This window comes from Equus caballus, chromosome 1, assembly GCF_041296265.1.
Source record: "Equus caballus isolate H_3958 breed thoroughbred chromosome 1, TB-T2T, whole genome shotgun sequence".
NCBI classification, from domain to species: Eukaryota; Metazoa; Chordata; class Mammalia; order Perissodactyla; family Equidae; genus Equus; species Equus caballus.
The window spans coordinates 175,978,959-175,989,887 of record NC_091684.1 but is presented as its reverse complement, the minus strand read 5'-3'; the positions used below and the strand labels follow the sequence as shown (position 1 = coordinate 175,989,887).

The window sequence follows — 10,929 nt, the reverse complement described above, 5'->3', positions numbered from 1 at the left end:
TGAGCACCTTCCCAACTCCACACAGGCATGGCTTGAATACCTGACTCTGGTTCACTGTGGCTCCCATTCCAGAGTCACCACTGAGATAGTGCTTTGTTTCTTTAATTAAGGTTCTATTGCTTTTTAAGAGAATTGGGATGAACATGTTTAGAACCAACAGAATTTTCAATTCCATGACTCACTCCTCTTTTTCCATTATGGGGAGATAATCAAGAGAACTCTTGTAGAGAACAGTACTGGGATATCAGAGATGTCATTCTCTGGGCAGTGGTGAGAGAATACTGCTGTGACTCCCTGGCATCCGTTCCCATTTCACGTGGTATCAGTAATTCATTGAGGAGTATAACTTTGGGGAGAATCAGTTCTCTTCCATTCTCAGGACACAGGATTTGGACAGAGCAGACTCCAGCCAATCAAAGGCTGTGACCTGGGCTTAGAGACATCAGAGCCTCTGAACAACTCTACAGGCACCTAGAGCAGTGTGACACATTGTGCTTTGCTGGGACGGCCTCTGTGTATCTCCCATCCCACAGGCTCTTCCTAAAGGACTGCAACCCTCCTCCCCTCACAGGCGGGGTCTATGCCCTTTCCTATTTAATTGGGGCCAGGGATGCCTTTTGATTGCCCCAAGCAGGGAAATAGGGTAGAATGGATGCATTATGACTTCAAAGTCTAGGTAATAAAAAGAACACAGCTTCTGCCTGGCTCGCTCTTTGGGAGATGCTCACTCTGGGGAAGCCAAGCATCACGTTGCGAGGAAGACCCGAGAGTCCCATGCACAGAGACTACTTGAGAGGCCCTCATGGATAGGAAGTAACGTGCCTAGTGGACAGCCAGCACCACCATTGGGCACATGTGAACGAGCCTTCAAGTGATTCTGGCCTCCGAGCGTCAAGCCTCCGCTGACACCAAGGGGAGCAGAGGGGAGCCATCCACACTAAACCCAGAGCAAAACACAGATTCGTGGGCAAAATCACTGTGGTTGCTGTTGTTTTAAACCACTCAGTTCTTTAGGAATGGAACAAGCCCTCTTCAGCCATGGCCACACCTTCTGTCCATGCATCTAACCACCATCTTCACCACGCTTGTCTGATCACTGATGGTTTTGTCTGCTCCACTAGAAGCAAGGAATCTCATCTCAATACTCCCAAGTCTCACATGGAACAGAAAGGGGCCTCCATAAATGATCGTCCTCGATAATGAGGGCCAAAGAGAGCCAAGGAAATGAAGATAGTGTTGGATCTATCATCACAAGACTCAGGTTGCTGGGGCTCAGGGACCTGCTACTGGCTGATCAATATCTCCAACCACCCCACTTCTAGCCGGCAGTTCCTGCTTTCTGTGACTATGATCAGCACTGAGACAAGAGCTACGAGTGCTTGTGTGGTGACTGATAAGCTCTTGCTCCACTCAGGCCCAAGGACTTGATCAGACAGCAGTGTGAGGCATTCAGAGGGAAGCTTACGTGATAATGGCCACAACACTGAGGAGACACTTGGAGTTTGATGACAAAGAGGGAGCATCAGCCGCTGTGAGCTGGTCAGCCTTCCTAGGGACATGTAGCCACTGCCACTCCTGGTGGCGTTTCTTCTGTCCTACAGGGGAGAGGTAGGTGAGTGACTGTCCCCACTAACAGAGGCCCAGCTGCATCCCACACTGGCTCAGCCCTGCTCAGATGCTGCACTCAGACACATCCTAGTGCTGGTCTATCCCAGGAACTTTCTGAACTCCAGGTCCAACATCCCTCAAACACCAGCAAATCTGATGCATAATGAAAACTCAGCAGGAATGGCAGGGCGGAACACTGTTCTCCACAAGGGCCAGTGGGTGCTGTTCCTCCCCAGGCCCTACCCTTGTCATCTGGAAAGTGGGTTCTTTTACAAAGGCCTCTGGAAGGAGATTGGAAGCTGGGAATGAGAAATAATTAATTCCCGAGGAAAGGGCAGCTTGGAGAAAGGGGCTGACTTCTGAAATCAAAGTAGGTCCCACTAGCTTTCTAACTCGATGTCCTAAAACATATCCTCCAAATCCACTCCCTTCTCCAAGCTTTGTCACTCCCATGCTGCCCAGGAAAGAAACTAAGGATCCAGTTGATCCCAGAGTTGGCGGCATCTCAGTTCCCTTAAACTAATGTTCGGCTGGATCACTCTCAAGTTCTCTCTGGGAATTTTTCAGTCAATGGGCACAACAGCTTTGGCAGGCTCCATCTTTCCTGCTGCTCAGAACCCTACCAGGATTATCCCAACCTACCCTCCTCAGAGGCTAACTGGGAGCCATTCCTTTCGGCAGACAAGATATTTACTGGGCACCTACAACCTGTCAGGCTCAAGCAGATACAGAGCAAACACAGCCCAGCATCTTGAGCTCATGTTCCGAACATTACAGACCAGCAGCCCAGTCAGGTCTGAAAAATAAGAGGGGGAGAGGACCCAGAGAACATCAGGGAAAGGATTTTCCAGGATCCAACAGGCCTTCCACGCTTGTTCCAAACACCATTCCTGTCTGCCACACTTGTGTCTGCAGCAGGAATTAAGGAATGAGGACTGCTCTTCTCTTTGTCAGAGAGAGAATCTGAGTCTGGAGGGTCACCAGGCAAGCCAGGCTTGCCACTCCAGGAACGCATAGGACCCTCTACTTGGTTGGTGCTGGATACTGCAGACCGCACTACCTGCCACCCCAACTCCTTCCGCCCTGGTCTCCTTTGTCCTCATCTCCCTGCTCCACCCTGTGACTCCATGAGCACAACAAGTAGGGTAGAATTTTCTTTCAGGGAAAACCATCAGGGGCCATGTGGCCAATCCTTATTCTTGTCCCTATCTGGCATTTCTTCTGATCCAGACTCCAGAGAAAAGAAAAAGCTGCGGGGGGTTTCCTTGTGTGTGAGGACTTTGTGCTGACAGCCGATCGCTGCCGAGGAAGGTGAGAAGCAGCATGTGGCCCCACCCTTCTGGCGACACTTCACAGAGAACTGCCTTCTCAGTGAGCCAACTAGGAAGACTGAAGAGCCCTTCAGAGGACAGGGAAGCTTTGGGGAGAGAGGAACAGGTCAGTTCAAGGGGCCTGTGGAAGAGACGGGCTGGTCAAAGCTGCATCGGGAGGAGGCTGAGGTTGTGCTCCATGCCCAGAGTACACAGGGGAGAAATTCACAGTTTTGCTTAGACACAGGCAAGGTCTGCATCTGACTGAGCACCCGGGATCTGCTCCAGGAACCGCCACCCAGCATGGAATGCCAAGAAGCAGAGGACACGGGGATGCTCAGCCCCAGGGCCCCACCCCTGTAATTCCTCCCCACTATAGTCCTGCCGTGTCCCAAGCCTTCGTGCCTCCTTCATGGCTCCTGGGGTGCATCTCCTGTGACTGCACGTCCCACTCTGCTCTGTGCAGCTTAACCCACTTCTCCCTGAGGATCCACAACATCCAGGAGCAGGAAAGGACCCAGCAGGTCATCCCTGTGAGAAGAGCCATCCCCCACCCAGACTACAAGCCTAGGAATTTCTCCAAGGACATTGTGTCACTAAGGGTAGGGCACATTGCTCTGCTGGTTCTTGCACACTTTAATCCTAAGGTTTTGCATCCCCCACGACCTCATTCCTGTCCCTCCTTCCCAGTATGACCCTTTCACTTGTCTCAGGGCTGTGGAGAAGGCAACCCCATGACAGTCCCTGGAGTCTTTGTGAATTCCTTTCCTCTGCCCTGAGCTTGAAGAGGATGGCCAACCTGACTGCCTCTGTGAGCCCCCTCAGGCTGCCCAGGAGGAGATTGCTGGCAAAGCTAGGGACGGTGTACAGTGTGGCTGACTGGGAGCGCCTTGGTGGGAACACTCCCTCTGCCATAAAACTGTGGGAAGTAGAGCTTGATATCCAAAGGGATGAGCAATGCATCTCTCACTACAAAGACCATTACAACACCGTCACCCAGATATGTTTGGGGACCCAACAAAGAGGAAGACTCTTTTTAAGGTGAGATCCCCAGCACTGTCCATGTCCAGCCTGGGATACAGCCAAGCTTGAGGAGATCTGGGGCAGAGGGAACTAGCTATATGCTTGTGTACTCAGCCTTGTCACCAACTCAGTCTGGTGTCTTGTTACCCTGCAGGGATAGGAGACTCTACCACAGCCACTTATTGTCAAAGTCTTCCTGGGGAAAGAGAAGAAGGGAATTGTCAGGGCCAGGCTGGGCTCCCAGAACCAAAGAGGGGCACAAAGGCTGTCCTGGCCCACATCTCACTCACAGCCCCCAAACAGAGTCCCCTTAACAGCAGGGCATAAGGGAGGGGAGGAGCAGGAGAAGGCCCAGCTCAGCCCCTCCTCCCCTGCCCACTGGGGGAGCCCAGTGGCTCCCTTGTGTGAAAGAAGGTGGCTCAGGACATTGTCTCCTTTGGAAAAAAGAATGGGAAACTTTCACCTGTCCACACAAGGACCTTGAGCTTTCTACCCCAGGCAAAAACTACCTCCGGGATTGATCCATCCATCTTCTCTGGGGCAGAAGCCAGCAATGCACTGGGTAGAGGAGGATGGAGTGGAGGCTGCCAGGGACTTACTAAACTTCCTTCTTTAGAGTGGAAATCATTAATTCTTTCTTTATTCACCAAAATGTGCTAGAGCCTATAGCGTATGGATTAAATTTGTCAACAATCTCTGAATCTTGTATATAAGAATGGACTCAGAAAAGTAAACTCATTTTTAAATTATCCACCTTAGAGAAGGCTGGACTAGAAAGAAGTCGTCTGCTGAATGTTTGCCAGTGATGAGTGTGCTTCGACTATGGCACAATGTTTACTGGATAGAAAAGTAACACATGTTCATCAGAGAAAGACAGTTAAAGGCAGAACAGACAAATAAGAAGGTTAAAATTCCCAAGAATTTCACCTCCTCGAGATCATCATTAGTGCTTAAGCAGCTTGCCTTCCCCTCTTTTTCTTTGTCTTTATAACATTCCATTGCTGTAACAGAAGTGGGATTGGGCTGTTTAGAATTCATAATCTCTTCTTTTCCACTACTTCCTCATCTGTCATCATACTGGAGACGATGGTGGGATAATCTGTTGGCAAATACTTCTGTTAGGCCCAGGCACATCAGAGCCATGATTCACTGGACCCGGGACAGAGAGTACTTAGTGGATAGTGATTATTAGGATGATCAGCACCCATTTCCCCATCATCTGTCACCAGGAACCAGCATTTCTCAAGGGGAACTCCCTCCTCAGAAAACAGACACTCTGATTGGGGTGGAACAATCCCCCGCTCAGGTCCAGGGGTGCTCAATATCTCAAGCATAAACTACTTAGGCATTTAATTCTGAAGGACTCAATGATGGTTTGTTTTGGTCCAGTGAATATCAAGTCCAAGATTTTATTCAAAATTGTGGGATAAATGAAGCTCTCTTTGTCACAGAATATTTACATTTAAAGAGGGGATTCTAAATATTCCAAAATACAAGGCTGGACTTGTGGGCAGAGAGGCAGTGAGGTTACCACTGGGGGGGTCTGTGTGTGTCCAGCTCTACATGCCCCTCAGGAAGGTCCAGACTATCTCCCACCACCAAGCAGACCCCCACCACAGCCCCTCCTGGCCTACACTCTAACCACAGAGTCTCAGTCTACTCAAGGCGACCGCCATCTTCTCAAGGGCAGGAGACATCTCACTCATGTCCTTAGAGCAAGCTTCCCAAGTAGTTATTCATGACTTCGTCAGGATGGAAAAAGAGCCAAGAGCTGAGAAATGGAGACATTGTTCATTCAGTCACTGAGGGGCTTCCGGGGTCCAGCTCCTCTGCTGGCTGCAGCACAGGCTTCACTTTCTTGTTCTTTCTTCTTGCTTTCACTTTGTGACACAGCACTGGGAGTGCAAGTGTCATTGGTGACAGTGCTACTGTCACCTATCCCAAGCCAGAGAAACTTGACAAACCACCTTGCAGATGACACAAGAAAACTAGAGGAGCACCGGTGTAGGAGGTCTGTGAGGTCTTGAGCCACCACTCCTGACTTCCCCTTGGGGACTGTTTGTCTGGAAGGAAGTAATACCAACAGCTGTGACTTTGGTACACCTTCAGGAAAGATGCAGCCACTCCTGCTTTTCTTAGCATTTCTTCTGCCTCCTGAGGCTGGGACAGGTGAGTGACCATCCCCATTCAGGAAACCCCAGCCCATCTCACAAAACCCTCCAGACTCCTCACCCTTCTGCCCGGCACAGTCAGGGATTTTCCTCAGTTTGAGCCCAAGAAGTTTCTAGACACCAGCCTCTATCCCAAACCTACACTAATAATTCCGATGCTTCACAGACACTCAAAAAGGATGGCAGGAAGGAAGGCTGTTCACTAGAAGGTTTAGTGTGTAAGCCTCTCGCTTATCACCTGGGAAGTGGGTTGTTCATGGAAAGGCATTTGGCAGAGGATGGGAAGCTACAAATGACAAGTAGCTAAAATCCTTCACTCCAACCCAAGAAAGGGCGGCTCAGAAAAATCGGGTGTGGTAATGAGAGTTGTCCTGGACCCAGCTTAAGATTCAGTTTCATTTCCTGGAAACTTCACCCCCTCACCCCCACCAAGGAGAGAAGCCCAGGGAGCAGCTGATCTCTGAAGCTGCTGGATCACTGCATGCAGGGCGCCCTGTTGCCGTGGCTCTGCCCTGGTCCTGGGCAGCACATTTTCAGCCCCACCTCCCCCTGCCGTCTCAGGCCATCGACTGCTCCACACAGTGTCCCCTCTCCAGGCCAATGGCCTTCAATCCCACCAGCACGATCCCCACCAAACCTCAGCAGAAAGCTAAGTGAAGGACATTTATTCATGCAGCCACAAAAGGCTTACTGAGATCCTAGGACGGGTTAGACCCTCGGACATGAAGATTGTAGACAATCCAGCACCAGAAGCTCACGGACAGATTATTAGAAACGGGCACCAGTTGAGACATTAGCAGAGGCTCAGCAGGCTTGGGAGACTCACTGAGACAGACGGCGTAGAAGAACCCTGTCCACGATCTGCTGGGCTCCACCATCATGAAGACAGCTCTGATCTCCTCCATGCATGGTCTGAAGTAGGACAGGGACAACAAGCACTGTCGTCCATTTTCTCACAGGAGGTTCTGAGGCTTGACATTTAGAAAAGGTTATTCTCCTACTGGGAGAACGTGGGAGGACACTCTCCAGTGGCAGCAGGGCACTATAGACCCCACCCTCAATCATCACCTTCCAGAGCCTTCTCTCCTGACCACAGCTGCTCCCAGAAAGCCCATCTTCCAGTCTTTTCTTTCAGAGGACATCATCAGAGGACATGAGGCCAAGCCCCACTCCTGCCCCTACATGGCATTTGTTCAGTTTCTGCTTGAGAACAAAAAGAGGTGTGGCGGTGTCCTCATGCGAGAGGACTTTGTTCTGATGGCTGCTCACTGCCGGGGAAGGTGAGGGCCGCAGACAACTGACACCTCCTGAGACCCCTACAGGGACCCCTGCCCTCTGCCCAGGGACTGCAGCCCAGGGTAGTTCCCCCAGCTCCTGGTAACTCACAGCCATGAGAGCTGATGAGACGAGCCATCTGAGACCATGACTGGTCCATGGAAAGTGAGAAACAGGACAGGTAAGCTTTGGAGTCAGAGGATCAGATGTGAGAGCAAGTGACTCAGTTGAGAACAGACACCACACTGGCCAAATGAAGCAGCTGGGGAGGATGAAAGCATACATTAGTGTGAAAAGGCATACTCAGAGTATTTTCACAATATGACTTGAGGGCTAGAGAAAGCATCCAGGTGACCTACCCTCAATGTCACTGAGAAGCACAGGGGACACAGTCGCTCAGTGCCAGTCCTCCTCTTGTTTTGATTTCCACTGGCTGCAGCCCTGCCCTGCCCCATGTCATCCGCCCTTTATGACTCCAGGGCTGGATCTCTTTTGATTCCATGCACCCCACCACCTCACTCTACTTTCTATGCAGATTAATCAGTGTCACCCTTGGGGCCCACAACATCCAGAAGCAGGGGAAGACCCAGCAGGTCATGACTGTGAGACAAGCCATCCGCCACCCAGACTATAATCCTAAGAACCTCTCCAATGACATCATTTTACTAAGATAAGGGAACCTCCCTACTGCTCGTGCTCCCCTGGGTCCAGATTGCTTCCCCTCCCACTGACTAGTCCCTGTGGCTCAGGGGAGAGGGAAGTCACTGCAGCCTCATCACAGTGTCCAGGCCGAGGAGGCCCATGGCTGAGCTGGACTTTCTTGCCTCTTCCCATCAGTGGAGAGAAAGGCCATGTAGACTACAGCTGTGCAGCCCCTCAGCCTGCCCAGGGGCAAGGCCCAGGTGAAGCCTAGACAGGAGTGCAGTGTGGCCAGTTGGGGGAAAGTCTCCCCAGTAGACAGAGTGTCCAACACACTGCAGGAGGTGGAGCTGACTGTGCAGAAGGATGATGATTGTTACTCCCACTTCCCCCACCATTGCAACCGGGCCACCCAGATTTGTGTAGGGGACCCGAAGAAGATGAACAACAGCTTCAAGGTAGGGTTTCCATCATCCACCAAGACAGACCTGGGGAGAGAAGAAATGGGGAGCTCTGGGGGATGGGAGTGGCCATATCTTCAAGCCTCAGCCTGAGAGCTTGGGCAGCCTGGGTCCACGAATGCAGTCTTTAGTTTTTTTCCCCAGAGCAGATCAGGGCTGCAGGGTGAGGAAGGATCAGTCACCCCACAGTAGGGTTCTCACCCAAATTTCCCTAAGGATTAGAGAGAAAGCATTGGCTTGGGTGGAGCTGCATGTAACAGTCAGAACCAGGCTGGAGGCCTGGGATGAGGGAGGTGACAAGGCCCGCCCAAGCCCTGCTCTCCAACATAGCCCATAATGGAGACCACTGACCCTTGGGTGGGAGGGTAGGGCAGGACCACGAGATGGCCAACTCAGTCCTTCCTTTCTCTGCCCCCAGGGGGACTCCGGAGGCCCCCTCATCTGCAACAAGCTGATTCAGGGTATTTTCTCCTATGGACAAAACAACAGGACCCCACCAGGAGTCTTCGTGAAGGTCTCACACTTTCTGCCCTGGATAAAGTCAACAATGAAGCACTTCTAACAGCAGGCAGGAGGCTGACCTTCCTCTGTGCCTGACCATCTTTCCTGGGGCAGAGGCAGGACTCCCATGGGGCGGGCAGTGGGACTGCAGGGCCGTAATAAATGGATCTCTAGCGAGTGTGACTGAAGTCTCACTGACTCACTGAACCACTTTCAACACGCAACAGCATGCTCTAGGCAGCCCTCTGCTGTCAGTTGTGGCTGTCCTTCCTCCATCTCCTCCAGCTCTCTTTCCCCCTAAACCCCATGCTGTATCCTTTCTCAGTCACACATCTGTGGTGCTGAGCCCTGTGCAAGGGCTGAGTCTGAAGGCTGCCCATGATAAAAGGATGATCTTCTTCCCCAAAATATGTTCCTCCCTGGGCTTTAGAAAGTTCTTACCTTCTCTAAATCAACCACCATCACCGACACCCTGACAATTTGGCAGAGAGAGCAGCAGGGCAGTGGAAGGCGAATAACTCCAGGGAGACAGGAGGCCAGGGGGCCAGGCCGTGGGCACTGAGTTTCCTGTTTCCAGGGCTTCTGTCTCCAGTGGGGCAGCTTCTCCCAAGCCAGGACCACCTGCAGCTTCTGATGCTCAGATGCTGCCATGATGGCCTCCAGCCTCACTCTGGTCCCATTTCCTGCCCTACCCTGGGCCCAGAACTGAACTCACTCAACCTTCCTCTCTGGCTGACTGTCCCACAGCAGCGTCTGTTTTCCATGTGACTGCCCTGGCCACCAGCTCCTTTCCCTTCCAGCCCACCGTGTTTTGAGCCAGCTTCTCTCTCATCTCCTTAACTGAGTTCCCAAAGTCCCATGTGAATTCCCCTCTATGGCTTGTCCCTGTCATGCCTGAGCTGCCTGCCCACCTGATGCCTATCAAAGGACCCAGTACCCACTTCCCACCTGAGCAGAGACAGTTCAGGTCCTCCATCAAGCCTAGCATTCCCAGGGCCATATCTACAATGTCCTGTGGAGTCGCTCAGCAGCCTCAGCCCCTTTCAGCCTAGCCTGTCTCCCCATGCTGGCAACCTGGGTTATGGCAGCTCAGTGAGCCTGAGGACTCTAGGGCTATTGGGCCAGAAAGTACCACTTGGCTGTCCATCAATAAGTCAATTACTGATCTCTCTCTTTGTGCCAGACACATAACAGGATGTGTCTCTGATACTTGGAAACTTACATGGAGGGGAATTTCCTCTAAATTCTCCTGGTTCCTCCCCTTCCCCCAGGCAGGTCAGTTTGGCAGATGGAGTGGTATTTGGAATCCTCAAGACATCTTGCCTTGAAAATAATTAAATTCTCTGTATTTCATCTGTATTGCACATTAGAGTGTCACATGAGTCATCTTGTTTGATTCGAGAAGGGCAGTGTGAAATTGGAGGAGACTTCAAGACCCACAGGTCCTGAGTTTCCCAGTCTGTGCTCAGGGGATCCCATGACCGGCCAGGATGGAGGGAGAGAGGAAAGAGCCACCTGGGCAGCAGTATCTTTATTTATTGACATGTAGAAGGCATGAGCCCCAGTCCACAAATGCACAAAATGCCACATTTCAAGTCCAGATCCTTCAGTGTGATGAAAATAGTAAGAATAACAAGAAGCTTTCACATCTTGAGGCATGTGGTGAAGCTGTTCTGGTTTAACCATGATTCAACCTAAAACTTGTTTTCCCCAGAGCAGCCTGACCTCTGACCCACCAAACATTGTACATCTGCTTCAAACATTTTCCCAAAGCAAAGAATGCATTTTTTATTTTATTTATTTACTTATTTATTGAGGAAATTTAGCCCTGAGCAAACATCCACTGCCAATCCTGCTCTTTTTGCTGAGGAAGATTGGCCTTGACCTAACATCCGTACCCATCTTCCTCTATTTTATATGTGGTTCACCTGCCAGAGCATG

At 51.2% G+C, this 10,929-nt stretch overlaps 1 pseudogene; it reads left to right on the top strand.

Annotated features, from left to right (window-relative positions):
• The first annotated feature begins 714 nt into the window (after positions 1–714).
• LOC100053234 (granzyme H-like) lies at positions 715–9,163 on the top strand (annotated as a pseudogene).
• Positions 9,164–10,929: the final 1,766 nt, after the last annotated feature.